The sequence below is a fragment of the Aphelocoma coerulescens genome, chromosome 5, assembly GCF_041296385.1.
Source record: "Aphelocoma coerulescens isolate FSJ_1873_10779 chromosome 5, UR_Acoe_1.0, whole genome shotgun sequence".
Lineage (NCBI taxonomy): Eukaryota > Metazoa > Chordata > Aves > Passeriformes > Corvidae > Aphelocoma > Aphelocoma coerulescens.
Window position 1 is genome coordinate 38,596,031 of NC_091019.1, and position 17,578 is coordinate 38,613,608.

The following is a 17,578-nucleotide window of genomic DNA, read 5'->3' on the forward strand; positions in this document are numbered from 1 at the left end:
TAGTACATTTCAGACCAAAAGATTAAGCAAATGTAGCTATTATATTCATATGGAAAGATTATCTTAGATTGTATCGATCTGTGTATTTTCATATGATTCCTCTCTTTCCAGGCTAATGTAGCAAAACAACTTCTTTGGTAAAATTTGTCTGAAATTCTTTACCTTCCTTTAAAACATCTATGGTAAAAATAATTAAAAAAAAAAAAAAAAGAAACAAACTAAAGTAAAACCAAAACAAACAAAAAACCACAACCAAAAAACATTTGGCTAAACCATGGACAGATAAAATAGCTGGTCTTGAACAGGACATGATCTTGATTCTTTAACCTGTGACCCACATCACTGTATGGAAATTCATTATCTGATACCGTGTATTATTATTATTCAGCCTATGGAAATTAAATTCAGCAGGAGAGTATCTAAGTGCTGAGATTTTGAAAGAATAAAATATGGCATTTGTAGATCTAAAAAGTTTACCAAATGGCATCAAACAAAGGTTATTTACCTATAAATCCTACCTTTCCTTTTGTTCAAACAAGTTTCAAACTGACACAACATAACTAATGTCAATAAATGCATTACCTATTGACTTACTGCTATGAGTGAAGAATGATGCCCAGGATAAAAATTCAATATTTTTACATATTTTTCATAGCTTTTGTTTTTGATATACATTTTACAAATGTGTCCCAAAGTTTTAATGCACTATTTTAGGACATTGAATTAATATGATGTTTTACCTTACAAAACTTTTGTTTTTAGTATCTTTGCCTTCAGATATTTATTCATCCCACTTTTGTGGAATATGTCTAGGGGTAACACTTTTCAATCCTTTCACCAAAATTCTATCTTAAGTCTCAGCAACAAATCAATATAAAATACAATTAAATATTATTAGTAACATTCTCATTTTACTGCCTCATTTTAAAGTCAAACTAATTGCAAACAAAAATATATGCCCTACAAATAAGTTTTTTTTTAAGTAGAAAAAGCTTAGATATTTCCAGTGATTATGTTAGCATAAAAATCATATTGTTAAGAATCCAGAAAAATATAAATGTTTCTCAACTAGAAAGTTGAGAAACATTGATATTTTCCACTTACACAATATGTACACTAAAAAGAATAACATACCATACTGTATTTTGCACTGAATTGTTTAAAATTATATACACAGTTTTTAATTTCTTCAGAATTTCATTGACATCAAAACAGTTCCATAGAATAAATAAAAAAATTATCAGGTGCTGACTTATTCTAAAGGTAACGTGAAAGTACAGTATTGAAAAGAAATTTAGTCCACCCATATATTAAATAATCCTATAAAAACAAACATCACTGTGTAAATACTTAAATCCATAACAAAATGTTTTACATATGTGTATTTGTAGGCAGACTAAGTTTTAAGTCAGGACACCTCCTAGTAATTTTAAAAGTAGTTCAAGGTATTTGGTAATTTTAAGGTAACCTTTTTTTAGTTTTCTTATCATAAAAAGAAAACAAGAAAAACAATTCCTAGTTTTGATTTGGCATTTCAGTTCTAGATACGAAATACATTAACTAATTTCTAAATAGAAGAATTGTCCAGATTTTTGCTAAATCTATCAATTTAAGGGATTTTATTTGTTTAGGTGCGTTTGATTTTTTTTGTTTTGTTTTGTTTCGTTTCGTTGTTGTTGTTAACACTCCAAAAATGCAGCACTGCACAGCTTTCATTATTATAGTTTTGTGCTGCATACTATAGAAAACATTTACCTGCCTTCACTGGTTTAAGACATACTAACAGGTTCTGTGGGAGATTTAGATAACCAATGTGCATTGTTCTGATCAAGTCAGGCATAGGCGCTTATGTAAATTTAAGTGAAAAACCTAAAAACATAAAAAGGTACAAAAATACACTCTCATAACCACACGTGATTTCAGAAGTAAATAGAATATTTAATGTCAGGGCTGTATTGTTGCACCTGTAATATCATAGCTACACATGCAACATATGAAAATACAGTTTACTGTTACATAGCTGGGATTATTTTAAAGAATGGGTATAGTAAAATAAATCAATAATTCAGCCAAAAAGTTAAAAAGGAACTCTTCTTTATGCAACAAGAAAGATTTTCTCAACAAGAACCCGGTACTTTTCTCGCTTGACACACAGAAGTTCATTAGGTTCACCACTAACAGCTCTAGTTATTTGGCAAAATTATCAGAGGAAAGAGAAAGAATGATCTCCTTAATCATCCACTCCCTCCTTGTCCAGATATGTTTTTGTATTTAGCATTACAAACAACATACAAATTATGATGCATTAAAAAAAAAAAGAAAACTTTAATTTTCTGGCTTAATATATGTTTGTCTGCTTCTGAAGTAAATAAAAATACCCTTTTCTAAATATCTGATTTAGAAAGGGACTATTGTTTCTTTCATTGGCAACTCTCTTAAATGGTATTATTTTAGGAATATACCGATAATATCCTTTCAAATACAACCCCTGCCAGGGTGAATACTTCACATATTAATATAGAGGACATAGTTTTAAAATATATATGTATGAAAAAAATTAGGCAGTATGCATCTGTTTTATATTAGGATAAAAACATTAAATTCCAGTGAAAATTCAGTTTGAACAAAACGTAAATGCATCTGTACACATTTTACTTGAAAGGCAAGCAATTTTGCTCTTCTTGAAATGAAGAGCAACATTTGTATTATTTTGAGATATTCAGTTGTAACATTATTGTATTTGCAACAGCTGATTTAAAATTTTATTTAAAAATTTAGATAATTATTTTTAAAAGAAAACATATTTAGGAACTTTTTTTTAATGTAGGTAATATTAATCTTGCTACCAGTTTGTAATTCTCCATCTATTTCTTGTATTCACTAGACCTTTCTCTTGTTTATATATTGGAATATCAACTCTTTATGGCAAACATTGGTTGTGTTGTATAATAATACAGTATCTAACATATTAGACCATAGCGGTCTAGGTGCCAGTAGAACAAAAATACTGCAAATAATTTTTTTTTCTTCTGTTGAAGCCTAAAATCCATATGGGCACTAAGTTAAAAGGTATAAAATGCTACAAAAAAATTCAGAAATTGAAAATCAAATATTATCTATTTGGTTTTGTTACCTGTATGACCACCATTTTTTAAAAAGTACTTAACTCCTTGTCTGTCAGGGAAATTGGACAGTGCACTTATTTTCCTTTTACAGATAACAGGTTCAGAAACTGATTTGGATGCAGGAGTGAGAAACCTAACTCCTATCCAAAATAAGTGCTCTGAGCTATCCAATAACGGTATCTTTCGCCACGCAGGAAGATTAGGTTTCCAGGTTCATGTGTATGCTCCTGGCTATATTCAAATTTGTGCTGCAAAAAGGAGAGTGAGTATCTAAACCAATTATGAACACAAGCTTACATATGCATAAGAATAAGCGTACATGTGTAATTTATTTTGTTCAAATGCTACAGGAAGAACCAAAATGGAAGTGCCTCAACCTTTATTTCATGTCAAATAGATTTTATAAAAATTAAGGACTGCAGTTATGACATTTGCTTACTCACAAAGCAAATTCATTATTTCCACAGGCATCACTCTCATCCTATTTGCATTACCGTAAGTTCAAAATCAGGCTCAAAAAGTATAATACTTCTTACCTCAAAAGTAATCCAACTATGACAAATATAATAGAAACAAAGCAATTCCTCCGTGTACACTTTCAGTGAAACATGATTGTGTCTTTAAAAGCCTTGACAAAGGTCAAAGAAACCTGGGCCATAAGAAGGGCTCAAACCAGAGAGCAGTTTGCTGCCCTCAGTTCCCGATGAAATCCATAGTCTGATACAACTCTGTCCTTCAGAGGAAGAGGACTGGTACTTAAGGGATCCCAGCCACTGTGTCCAGAGACACAATTCAAACTGCTTTTAAATTTTGCCACGAGTAGCTCACATTCACCCTTGCATGCTGAAAAATCCTAGACCCTTAAACTCGGTATCAGCTAATTCCCTAATCCTTTTCCATTTATTGGCAACCCACTTGCATAACCCTATGCTGCATCCATATATCATGTCAGAATTGCCTAAAAGTCCTCTGATTTACCAAGCTGAAAGTCCCAGCTCAGTTAAGTGAGCAGAATAGCATCTACTGTGGAATGCCAGATGTTCGGTGATTATGCTCTGCCACTTCTCATCCTCCCCAGTGCTGCACAGAGATAATCTGCACTGAGCAGCTATGAATGCATATGAACACATGCTAAACATTTTCATGGGAAGCAGAAACATGACCAAATCTGCACTACTACCCATGTCCTATCACCCCAATTCTCATTCCCACTCCTCTCATGTAAACACCTCCAACTACCCATAGCAAGGTTCCCACCCTTTCACTTTCCTATTGCCTTATTTCTTTGCCCTCCTTCTCTGTGATGACATTTTGTCTGGTTATATTATCACTGCTCACAGTCTCTAGAATTGGGGGAATGGCAATCACAAACTAGCACCTTGTGTGACACCCCGCTAATACAAAGTCTACACTGGCATGACACATGCCTGCATTAAATTACATCAGAAGAGAAATACTATTGATTATACAAAATAGCATCAAAACTTGCAAAAAATCCCCCCAACAATTCAACAGTGAAAATATTTAAATGCATCAGCCTCTGTTTATTCCACCTCACAGAAGTGTTTCTAAGAGATTGCACAGAGATTAATGAACCAAGGATCCTTTTTATCTATTATTCAGGTTTCCTTTTTCCTCTTTTATTTTCAGCAGTGTAATTATAACTCATTCCATGAATTTTCTGTAACAGTTGTTCTTTTTCCTTCTATTAAATCTTTCAACTACTTGTCTAATGTCGGTTTATTGTTTCTTGACAAAAAACACTTTACAGAACAGGTCCCATCTAATCTAACAAATTCATCTTAATTTGTCACAATTCTACATTTTAGTCTCTCTAAAGCAAATAAGTGAATTCCCTTAAAACTCTAAATTGCTGCATTCTATTTCATTTTGTTTCTGTCTTCTTGCTCATCAATTATTTTAAACTCTTTAAAACTCCCTCTGGCCTCTGGATTCTATATTTCAAAATTCCATGCTATTTTAGCTGCTCATGTGACTACAGGCTTGGAGTTGGTGAGAAGGTGTTCTGAACACTCCAATTACTGTAGAGAACAGTCAGTGAGGACTAAGATCACCTAGGATTTTTTTCTGTGGAAGGCTAAACACACTGCTACACCAGGCTTGTGAGTAGTCCCATACCATCCATCCTAAACTGAAGTGGCAGTATAACAAAAATCTGGGAGAAAAATCAACTAAAGGTGTGATAGAAGTTCCACTGAAATCAAGCAGAAAGACAACTAAGTACATTACAGGCAAGATGAAGCCTGCATGCACGTAGAATTCACAGCTATGCTCTGTTGTATCAGGCAACTCGTGGAAAGCCCCTGGCTACAGAGCCACTGAGAACCACAAGTTCAAGGCAGCACAAGCTGCTGAAAAGTCATGAGTCATCTCATGTATCCAGCAGGCAGCCACGCCAGGCGGCTGTGGACAGATGTTGCTCAAGTCAGACTCAGGCTCAGCTTCCAACAGCAGCCTTACACAGCAAATCTCTACTTATTGCACATACATCACCTCAGGGAAGTTACTGGAATTTCTCTCAATATTTTCAATATCTCTGGATTGGATTCCAGATCGGATTCATACATATGCTGAAATACAAATTTATTTTTTCAGAGGAGTTATGTACTGAACAAATTCCTGGTTGCTCAGCTAAAGATTATACATTTTGGCTTTAGAGAAAATGCTTAGAAGGAATAGAGACATCTTTAGAGACTTTTTTTTTAATAGTTTGCTTGATACTTATTTACAAAAATAGGTACACATCCATTAAAAGAGAAGCAGTTCCTTGTAAATTTAGCTAGATCATAATGTAAATAAACCTAGCCCATAAATTGTCATCTTCCCTATGTTTAAATTCTGTAACTGTCATTCCAATTCAGTTTCTCTCTTCCTACAAAAGAATGTCTAGAACTGAAATACTGTGTGAACAAGTGCAATGGATTATAGGAAGAGATTAGCTGCTACTTTGTTCCTCAGCATAATGCACTTTTTCTTTTTCTTGTCATGTTTGTGTTCAGAAGATTTTCTTCTCACCATAGGCAGTATATATACCTGTAGTATTCCCTTCACATACTTTGCCTGTAATTATTCCAAGATGAATATAATTTTTCTACTTCCCTATGTTGCTTCTTTGTGGTATTTCTGACCTCATAATTACAGTTTCTTTCAAGACAATTCAAGGTTAACTTAATCCATTGAAAAAATATCGCAACAATGAGTTTTGTCTCAAATCGCACTAGATTATTACAAATATAATAAATCCACAGAGCAAATAGATATTCTAAAATGTTTGTTTTTATCTGCCCATACACTGCAGGAGGATTTTGGTCTGATACTGACACTACTGTTTATCGCAAGTGTTTATTTTGCTCCAGTTCTTAGACCTCCTCTGTCAGCTGAGGTTGCATTTATCATTTCAACTTAGTCTCAAAAACTCAGTAGAAACCTAACTTCTACTTAAATACTCGGGAACAATTTACATCTGAAATCACAAGGCTTAGAAAGTCGGAACTAAGCAGGAGAAATATTTACTAGAGATAAGACTGTGTAAGGATGTTTTGCACAAATTGCTCCTTTGGCTTAAATCAATACTATTTTTCAATTAGCATTTGATATTAAACCTTGACTCTTTGAGGTACTTAAAAAAGTCACTCCCACTTCTTTTAGTAACTACCTAATTACAAATCTGCCCACTTTTAAGTATGAACATTAAGATTTTTCTTTCATGCTTTTAACTGAAGATGTAATTTGGAATGCAAATTTCTCACAGCAAGGAACTAGCAAATCATGTTTAAAGAAACAAGAAAAATATTCTCTGGTGCCTTAGTTATCGTTCTGTCACCAGTGTGTGCAGCCTCTAACTCATAAATAGAAAAAAGGCTTCTTCTCTCAAAAGCAGAATGTGTGCACAGGCAAGTTGTGTACACAGAAAGAATAATTGCTAAAACAATGTTGGTTATACAGGTGGCTGATTTTATAAAATTATCTAGTCCTGAAGAAAGTATTATTAAAATTTTACACTCACATATGTACACATAAAAATCTGAGTAGTTTCACAAGTATCCCTAAAGAAAACATGATTCAAAACTGTGGGAATGGAGTAAACCAACTCCTCCATGAATTCTCTATGATACATAGTTTTAATAACACAGAGAAGAAAGTTAACTTTTCTAATTTTTTCTCAGTAGCATAAAAACAACATTCCATATTTAATGCATTAATGTTTAATGAGTTTCAAATTACATTTGCAAAGAAGTGTAATGTATTTTGAAAAGCTTCATTTATACTTTTCACTTTTTTTATAATTTAAAAAAAAAGAGCTGGTTACATACTAAATTACACAAGAGAAAAAATTAATAGATTTTCACCCAGTTGCAGAGAATGCAGTATACATAGAAAATTAGACATCCATATTGGCTGTGCTGTTTTTCAGATGAAGCATCTTTTAAAAAAACAGAAAGCAGGAATACTAACAGCTCTGTCCAGTATTGTCTAAAACCTTCAGTGACGGTAGAACATTAACCCTATTCTCTATTCCCTTCCACCTGTCTAAAATTTCCCTTTTTTTCTCTTCCTTATGTAATTTGTTGCATGGTGTTCTATGAACACCTGCCAACACTCCACAGAGTCAAGGATGGGTTTCACAAATGCATGAATATTTACAGAACTATTGAGTACAGCAATTTGGGATACTTCTAACTGAAAGAAACCATATAATGTAATTTCATTACTGGAATTGCTGAAAAAAACACTTCTAAACACAAAATATTTGACAAAAAATGTAGATAATGTATATTATTTTAAAACCAAATATGCCTCACTTATGGTATCACTAAAACTCCTGCTGTTTTACATTAGACAGGATCTAACTTATGAACACATAAACCCCACTCCAGTTTCTAAAGTTAATTGATCTTCCTGACAGAAAGAGGGCCAAAGTGTGTGCCTCCCTTCTTTTATTGCTTTCCCAGTCATGGATCTGTAGATGGTACTTTGGCTCCTCCTAGCTATTAACTCATTGTCCAAAGAAGCATCACACTGGTTACTTTCCTGACAAATCTTCAGAAGGTAAATACATAGACGACTAGGACATTTCTGCACTCCTCAAGAGAGTCCTTAAAAGGCTGTATGCATGAGCTTTACACACTCCCCAGCAGCAGATCAGCCATAAACTTGCTCTGAATGACATGCTGTATTTTAACTAGAAAACTTACACTTGATGAGAAGCGATTCTTGGAAGAAATCCTATGGCTGAAACGATGAGGTTAGTAACAAATTTTGGGTGGCCTATGAGCAGGCACTTCGGAACAAATTTTCTGTTGACTTCAAGGAGACTGATGCTTCCTTTTTTTTTTTTTTTTTTTTAATGGCCATGGGCCTGCAAGTCTAAGAGAAAACTAACAGTATCTTTAAATATCCCTTTGACTGGAGTAGAAGTTTTCAAGATGAAGATACACTGTTAAAATTACAAAGCATCACAGCTATCAACAGTGCCCAGTTTTCAGTATAAACTTTGATAAATAAGTCTAGAATACACAATTATGTTCTTCTAAAAGAATCAATACAGAAAATTGTATGCTGTAATTATGTCACTTAATTAAATTCAGAGGAAAGGATAGCCAATAGAAATGTGCTAAGGGACTTGCCATTTCTCTGTCAATGACACTTTTCATTGATACTGACTAAAACTTGAAAGCTTGGAAAAACTAAACCCTGGATATTAGAAATACATTGAGATTTTTATGTTTTTACATTGATGGCCAGATCACATTATTTTAACAGTGTAATAAACTTTTCCTAAATTAATTTAGGATTTCCATCCAAATATGAAATCATGTTTCAGCATTACTGGAAAGAATACTGAAAATCAGTCTCTGGAAACCACATTTTAAAATTAATCTACCTATTAATGGGACTGACAGGACAAAATAAGGCTAAGAGTTTTATTTTGTTTTCAGAGGATCTTTGCCACAGTTGATTTCTACAAAATGTGTAGCACAATAATTCAGCATTCATTTGGCAATTCAGAACAAAATTTAAGTTATCAACTATATGTCAACTGCAGGAGACCTCTCTTTTAAAAGATATGGAATTAAGGTGAATCAGCAGAACCATTTAAATTCTACGGCATGGAGAATAAGGATTCATAATGACCATTAAAAAGGGACACTTCTTTCTTGCTCAAAGCTCTTCGAGATCTTTTTGTGGGAGGTCAAAAGAGAGACTTTGATCACCAACTTTAGGAGGAACTTTATCATTACACATATCAACAGGTTTTCGATTCTCAAAGGAAGCAGGTAAAATGCTTGGAAAATATGACAGTTTTTAGTCCCTTCCTTAAAATACACTATTTCCATGTTTAATATTTTCATGCTCACAAATAGTCCCCAATTTTGCTATTACAGCTACCATATTCTGATCTTTTGAAAATTGAAGTTTTAAGTCAGAATCTGTGGGACTGAAAAAATGGTAGATATTGAAAGAAGGAGGTATAAGAAAGTGTAATTAGCTGAATGTGTTTTGTCTAAATTAACACCTTTGAGTTTTCATGACCATAAAATAAAATAATACTAAACCTTAACATCCCCTCCTACACTATTTGTAATTAAAATTCTGGGGTAATTATTCTGTTCTCCATGAAATGGAAGGGGAGACACACACAAATTAAAATCCTTGTAGTAACCCCATTAATATCTCAGGTGCATTAAAATAAGAGCATATTTATTCTTGTTTTCCCCTACAGACATTTCTGTATAGCTTCATGGTGTTTCTCACTATAAAAGAAAATTAAAAAGGAAAAATGGCACAAAGCTAATGACAAAATGTTTTCCTAAGAGCTATATAAATACAGGTTTTCTTATGAGTTCTTTACTGAAAACAGCAATTTTTCTTTAGATATAAATACATGATAAGATGGCAGAGCCAAATAGCTTTTAAAAGGAGGAATATTTTAAACATGTTATCTAGCTAAGCACAATCAAAAAAAAAACCCCAAACACCACAAAACAGTAAAATTCCTTCTCACCATTCCCACAGACATATGATTTAATAGAAAAACTTACATAAAAATAAATAAATGAAGCAAATCCAAACCCATCTGAATATATATCACTACTATAGATACTTCTATATGCACACACACTACTGTGCTGTAAATATATACTGCTACAGAAGAATGCATAATACTTGATTTACTTGTAAGTAGAAAAAGTCCTCTTGCACTGAGTATCTAGTGAACAGCTTCAGCTTAGGTAGACACTATAAAAGTTACTTATTCAGCAGTGCCTCCTTAAATCATATTTTTGCAGTTCAGCTGATTTTAAAAACAATAAGGTAAAACAAATCCAAAAGAGTCCATATGAAAGACACACACATATTTGTACTCTCTACAGACACAATGAGTGGAGCCCCCACTTCCTCCCAGGTCCATCATGTCTTAAAGAGTCTCCCAGCTGCAATCAGGTCAAAAATAAGTCTGACACACAGACCAAATGAAAGCTGTCCTCATTTCAAAATCAAGGAATAAAATGCACACTCTGTTACAAAATTATTTCAAGGGACTTTCCAACCTTTCTTAGAAACCAAATTTCTGCTCTTAACAACATTAGGTAATCTAAATAATATAACTTTGGTCTGAGAAGTAGCTTTCATATCCAGTCTATATTTAGTTACACATATAGAGATAAGAAAAGACTGAACAGGGAATTTTTTATGGTGTATCTTGGTGCAACCTGGTACCAGTTTTGCACATGCACTTTTACTCAAACATCACAAAATTAGGGTAAAATGAAAGATACAACTTATGCTATCATCAATCAATACACATAAAATAAATATGGTGGAACAAAGATGATGGAAAGGGAAATCTGGCTTCTGCAAAATGCACCTGGTCTATTTAGATGAACTGGCAAGATTAACAGCTCCAAGGGTTATGGTTAATTTGAACCCCTGGCTTTGCAAAAGACAACCAGCAGCAGAAGCTTGATCCTTTCTGTATTAAATAGTCCTTAACTAATAAAATAGAATGTTGTGTAGCAAGAGCTATTCCATTAAATTCTTAGGAAGACTATCTCATAGATGTGATTTGAAAATTGTCTTCAAAAGAGAAATGGAGGACAGTTAAACAGAAAACATGTAGGTAACCATGTCTCTCTAGGTTATGAAAAATAGTAATTATTAGAAATTTTCATTAAAAAAAGGACATAGCTTCCTTAGTGTGGTTTCACTAATGGGTGTATGGCTGAGTGGCCACACACAAGTATTATGCTCAGTTCTGGGCCGCTCACTTCAAGTAAGAGCATATCCGGAGAAGGGCAGTGAAGCTGGGCAAGTGTCTGGAGAGCACGTCCTATGTGGAGCAGCTGAGGGATCCCAGAGAAAAAGAGGCTCAGGGGAAACCTTATTGCTCTCTACAACTACCTGAAAGAGGGTTTATAGTGAGGTGGGAGGTCAGCCTCTTCTCCCAGACAGCTGGTGACAGAACAAGAGGAAATGGCCTCAAGTTATGCCAGGGGAAGTTCAGGCTGGACATGAGAACGAATTTCTTCACAGAAAGGGTAATTAAACATTGGAATGAACTATCCAGGGAGGTGGTGGAGTCACCATTCCTGGAGGTGTTCAAGAAATGACTGGAGGTGGCACTTAGTGTCATGGTCTGGTTGACAAGCTGGTGTTACATCATTGGTTGGACTTGATGATGTCAGAAGTCTTTTCCAACCTAACTGATTTTGGGATTCTGTGATGTCTCCAAACTTAATAAGCAGCACTATAGGACTCCATAGCTCTCTAATGCTAATAGAGTCTTCTGATAATTCAATTAAAAACCTTCCTCTCAGAGTCTGACATTATGTCTCTAAGAAGGATCAGAGAACAGAATAAGGTAAAATCAAGCTGCAGGTCTCAGGAAATATATCATTAACTGCAACAAAGTTGCAGTTGGCTGGCTTAGAATTTAACATGCACCCCAGCTGATTTATATCTTTAGTTTATAAGTATATCTACTTCTTGGTTAACTCTTGTAAACTTGTAGCTATATGTGTTTAACCAAGATAGCCACAAGAAAGCCACAAGTAACTACTGCTGCAACAAAAAAAAAGAGTACTGGAATAAGTGGAGACAAGACAGAAATTACCAATTATTTGAGTTAGCAGAAGCAGTTTTGATTGGTGCTAACTTAGGTCAGTTATCAAAGTCAACTTAGCTTATAAAAAATCCCTATAAATACAAGAGACAATTGAAGGTAAAATTGCATCCTCCTTGTTAAATGTGAAGATCCTGGATTTAGATTATACATGCATAGCTCAGTAGGAAAACTGTATATATTTATTGTTAAACCACATATTTGCAAACGATATTGTTTCCATATATCAGTGCTCTGGGTGATATTTCTCATACAATGGGAAACAAATTTCATTAAGGCAAACTGTCTATAGACAAGCATTAGGCATATGTAATTTCCATACTATTTATAAATAATTTCATTGTGAATAAAAATAACTGAATATTACATAGGCTATGCAATATAAAAACATTTGTGAAATATTTACTGCAATAACAACATTTGTACTTAAGGCATTTTACAGCCTCATTTTATAACTAGACTCTTTAGTGAATATAAACATAAAAGAAAGGTATTCTTATATTAAAAATATTTTTATAATAAAACATACACTAATTATTGGAATAAGTAATATCTAAATAAACACCATAAATTTGGATTTAAAAATGTAACTTTCATCCTATCAAAGCTGAAATCTTCTCCTTTTCTTACCCTGATTCACCTGTGTTCCTATTAATGTAAGGTAGGCATAACTTACAGTTTACTTTGAAATTGGATGCAGTAAAGACAACCATCGGTGTATACACATACATTGTGTACAGCCTATCAGTCTTTTCTGTGAGTGCTAATGTAATGTGTATCATTAATTATCTAATTACTTTTGACATAATTAAATCAGGAGTTTCTATAAAACAACCTCTTAAATGCTGACATACAAGTGAAAGCAACCTGTAAAATGTCTTTAACAGCTATCTCTTATTTCCTTCTGTTCCTAAAACTGTGGTAATACTGGTTCTAGACAATACTGGTTCTAGAAAATATCTACAGTTGTTTTATTAAACATTTAAAATTTATTCTTATGAATAAATTTTCTGCAAGGAAGTGATTATCTTTTGACTTGATTTCTTTTTTTTTCTGCATCACTTAATTATATGTGTGGACAGGTCTGACGATCTGGAAGTATTGTATTTTGTTCAGTACTTTTTACTATAGAATGCCATTAATCATGGTCTAATCTATTTCATAAACCAGTTTATTTCCTCAACTGTAACACTTTAAAAGAGCCCACATGGAGACTGCATTTCAGTATCTCATGGGTAGGGGGCAGCTGTTAATTTGTTATCACAATTATTACGATTACTATTAAGAGAACAAAGTCAATCAATTCTCACTGCATTTATAAGTTTGTTAAGTGGACAATAAGATAACCATAAAAAGCTGAGAAGCATTGAGCTCATGTACTATGCTATTTAGAAACATGAAAGAAGAATTTACACTGCAGAGGAACTGCGGGCTTTCAGAAACTTTAAAGAAATAAAAATCTAAACTGTATTTTTCTAACCCCATCCAAGTCACAGGTAGTAAGTTCACTTGCATGAGTAATTTATGTAGAAGTGTATTATTGTTTAATAATGTAAGGGGGGAAAAAATAGTCCAGCAAGACTCTGATCTCTAAGGCTGCATGCACTGAGGTGCCATTTGAGAAGCAGGGGAAAACAGAAGGTGAAACAGGAAGCAGACCATCTGTACCCCCAGACTAATACTCTTCAAGGCTGCAAAAATTCAAATGTAAATCACTGGGAGGTAACAGACCAGTGAACTCTTAGGCTTGGAGTCTACAGTGACAATACTCCCACTGATGGACTATTTGCAAACTATGCCTCTTAGTATCGGCTATTAGTTGCACTGGGTCTAATTTTCTTTCAGGGAAACACCCAACCAACCAACCAACCAACCAACCCAAAAAACCAAAACCAACCCCAAACTCAGCAAATGTGAAAATAACTACAGGCAGAAAAACTAGGGGATAATACTACTGAATAAGGTGCAGTTACACATTGTTTTGATATAGACTATCTGAAATCTAGGGTGCAATGCTTTAGGCCAAGGTCTCATCAGATTCAGCTAACCTCTGGAAGAGGAAAAACCTCCTACCTCTTATTCCCTAGGGTGCTTCTATGATTTCTATACAAAGAACACTCCTTTTTCACTCAAATCAGGAGGACACCTACTTTAATGGTGGGTTTGTCTCACATCCATCTATGACTTCTCAACATCTGATGAATTCTCAAAGCATGCAGAAGGCAGACAATGCATCTAGCATTCCACCTGCAGCAAAGTGCAGTGCTGCACCATACCTACCTAACAGCTTGTGAAAGTGAAGATATTTCAGGTAGCACAAAACCCCCCATTAACTAACGCAGGCCCCAGGTAGGATCTTCTAGGGTCAGTCCTAATCATGTCTGACTCAACTTACATCTGACAGGAAAACATGGTATTGCCTTTTCTACATTACAGTCTGCTGTACAGGATCTGTCCTGGTGTGACAGTAAGCTCTACAAGCTCAATCTTTCCTTCCACATTCTCATACTACCCTTGATTACATAAATTCTGAACTCCCTAAAAGCCACTAAATTAAATTCCAAATAATTGAAAACTTGGAGTCAAACCTTCATGTGACTGATTCATTACGCAGCAGAGAAACAATAAAATTGTCCAGAGCTGCATTCTGGAAATTGCTCTGATCTTCTGTTTTCTCTGGGTTGTTCAAACAGCGAAGAGGGCACTAAGTGTCTCTTTGCCTGTATAACTGAGAACATGGTTGGTTGGATTTTTCACCCAATACAAGTTTTGAGTGAAACTGTATGTCACCCAATCTGAGTATTAAGAACTCAAAGTCACAGCTAACCTTGGTTAGATCACAGATTAACACGTTACCAACTTTCATTCAAGCTTATTTGGGATGGAACTTGAACACAGATATATCAGGAATTTTATAAAGTACTATTTATTTTAATTTTCATTGATAAAGGAATTATACTTTAAATGGAACAAAGAACAAGAAGTAATTAAATACCCTTTTGCAAAGGACATTTGAAAACCTTCATCATATATTTTGGCTAAGAGAAAAATGTGTATTCTCCAACTTTTATATGTTTAATGATCCTTTTTCCTAAGCAGATAGGACCTTTTCTTAGTATAGGGACATGGAAAAATGCTAAAACCTATATATCATATCTACGAATGTCCTTAAATGAAAGAACAACATCTTAAATTACAGTGAGGGACTTTTTTAACTCCTAACTCAAATACAATGAGATGATGATAACCCTACAAGTCTAAACAAAATGCAATCAATCCAAAAAAGCATTATCTTTTTACATTCACTACAAAATATTTTAAAGTGAATAAATTCCACAAAAGTCGTAAGTGTACTTTAAACTGTAATGATCTCAGCATCTTAACCAAAGTAACAATGATTTAAAAATAAATTAATTGAACCAAAAGCAGGCTTCATAAAGTCACACGACAGTAAGATTTTTATGCTTTCTAAATCATCTAAATCTTCAAAAACACATACTTTTTCTCCCTCCCTTTTTTTTTTAAGTTTTACTTTATATGTGGGGGTTTTGTTGTTTGTTTGGTTTTTTTTTTTACCTCCTGATTTTTGTCTATGGGGGAAAAACAACAAAAAATGTAACAACCAGGTGGAGTTCAAAACATGAAGAGATACTGATTTAAGACATTTATCCATTTTAATAGAAGGGAATAGTAATTCTGTCCATTATACTGAGAACATGTGTCTTTTTGAAGGGGGGATGAAATAGGAAACAAAGTGATTCTAACTATTATCAAGCATAAAATCCAAACAAGATCCATGAACATGGAATCACATTTTTACTTACAGGACTATAACTGGCAGATCATTTATGACATCCTATGAATGACATGCCAGTAGTATTCAGAGACTTAGAAGTGAGAATCTACATCTTTCCCCATTTCTCATGAATGTTCCTGACATTTCTCCTACATTTAAGACAGGAACAGTAAACAGTGGCCCCTAAAACATTTGTGGAGTGGGAGAGAAGAAAGGAAACAAGTAAGGAATATGAACCCAAATTATTACCTACAAACTTCCAAGGGGAAAAATTGAAACACTCAATAAAATCTTCAAACTGTTCTGCATATATTTTTTAAATTGTTATTTAAACATCTCTATAGAATCTAAAAATATATATTTTTTAAGGAAACAATGCAAACAAGCACTGAGCTCAGATACTGCAAAATACTGGAAAAAAGTGGTTAAAGAACAAGAGAAATATATGACAAGTAATGTATTAACATGAGAACCAGAAGAAAAAGTCTACAGTTAGTCCATGGAGTATAGGTTAATTCTGCTTAGAATTCAGAAATGAAATGAAGGATTTCAGCTGAAAAGAAGTAGGAATGGTTACATCTAAAACACTGGAACCTCTACTGGAATCCTCTCATGTGAAGAGGAGAATAATTCTTCCTAGTCCTTTCCAGATATACTGTCCCAAACATTATTTATTATGTGCTATCCACAGTGTGCGACAGGCAACTTGTAATCAAAAAAGGAACTCTGTCTTATTAAACTAAAACAATCTGGTGTACTAAATACTTTAGTGATGGTCCATACAAACACTGTCTATTAGATAAAGTCTCTTTCAAACAAAATATTAGGTTTGTATGTAGACTTCTGACAGCATCATGTGGATGTAAATAAAATGGTTGTATTTATCACTGATGAATCAGAGGTTGACAAAATTGCTATCTCAGAGAACTACCATAGCAAATATTCTTAGTAATCAAATTAAAGTTATACTACATTTTTAATTCTATAGCACCTTTTAAAAGACTGCTAAATAGTTTTATATTGTCTTTTATTTTTAATACACAGTACTAAGATTTGGAAAGATCAAGTGATCCATCCAGCATTAGTCAATATGTGAAAGACCTTAAAAGAAAATAGATTTTCTCAACAGTACTGTAACAACTGACATTAAAATCAGGGAAACAAAAATAGATGAATAGTAAAGTTAAAATATCCAGAACACAGTACAGTATCTTAAATAAGCCTCACATCAAATTTCAAAGGCAAATTGAGATAATATCTCACTGACCCACGCTGGCTATTGACTATCCTGGGTTCATCATTAAAACTCAGTATTTGTGCATTAAGATTAAAGTACTGATAAAAAAAATTATCATTTGATGCTGGATATTATACATACTTTAAAAATCCATTTCTTAGCGATAAGACTAAAACAAAGCTTTCTTTCCCATTTCTTCCTCCACCTCCCACAACAAATAACATATCAAATATGAGTTCATCAACCCTTTAGGAGATGTTAGTATGTTTACAGAAAGC

General features: G+C 33.7%; 1 protein-coding gene across 5 annotated transcripts in view; it reads right to left on the reverse strand.

Annotated features, from left to right (window-relative positions):
* Positions 1–17,578, reverse strand: part of NOVA1 (NOVA alternative splicing regulator 1) — a 144,383-nt gene that overhangs the window by 3,337 nt on the left and 123,468 nt on the right. The gene's annotated exons all lie outside the window — the stretch shown is intronic.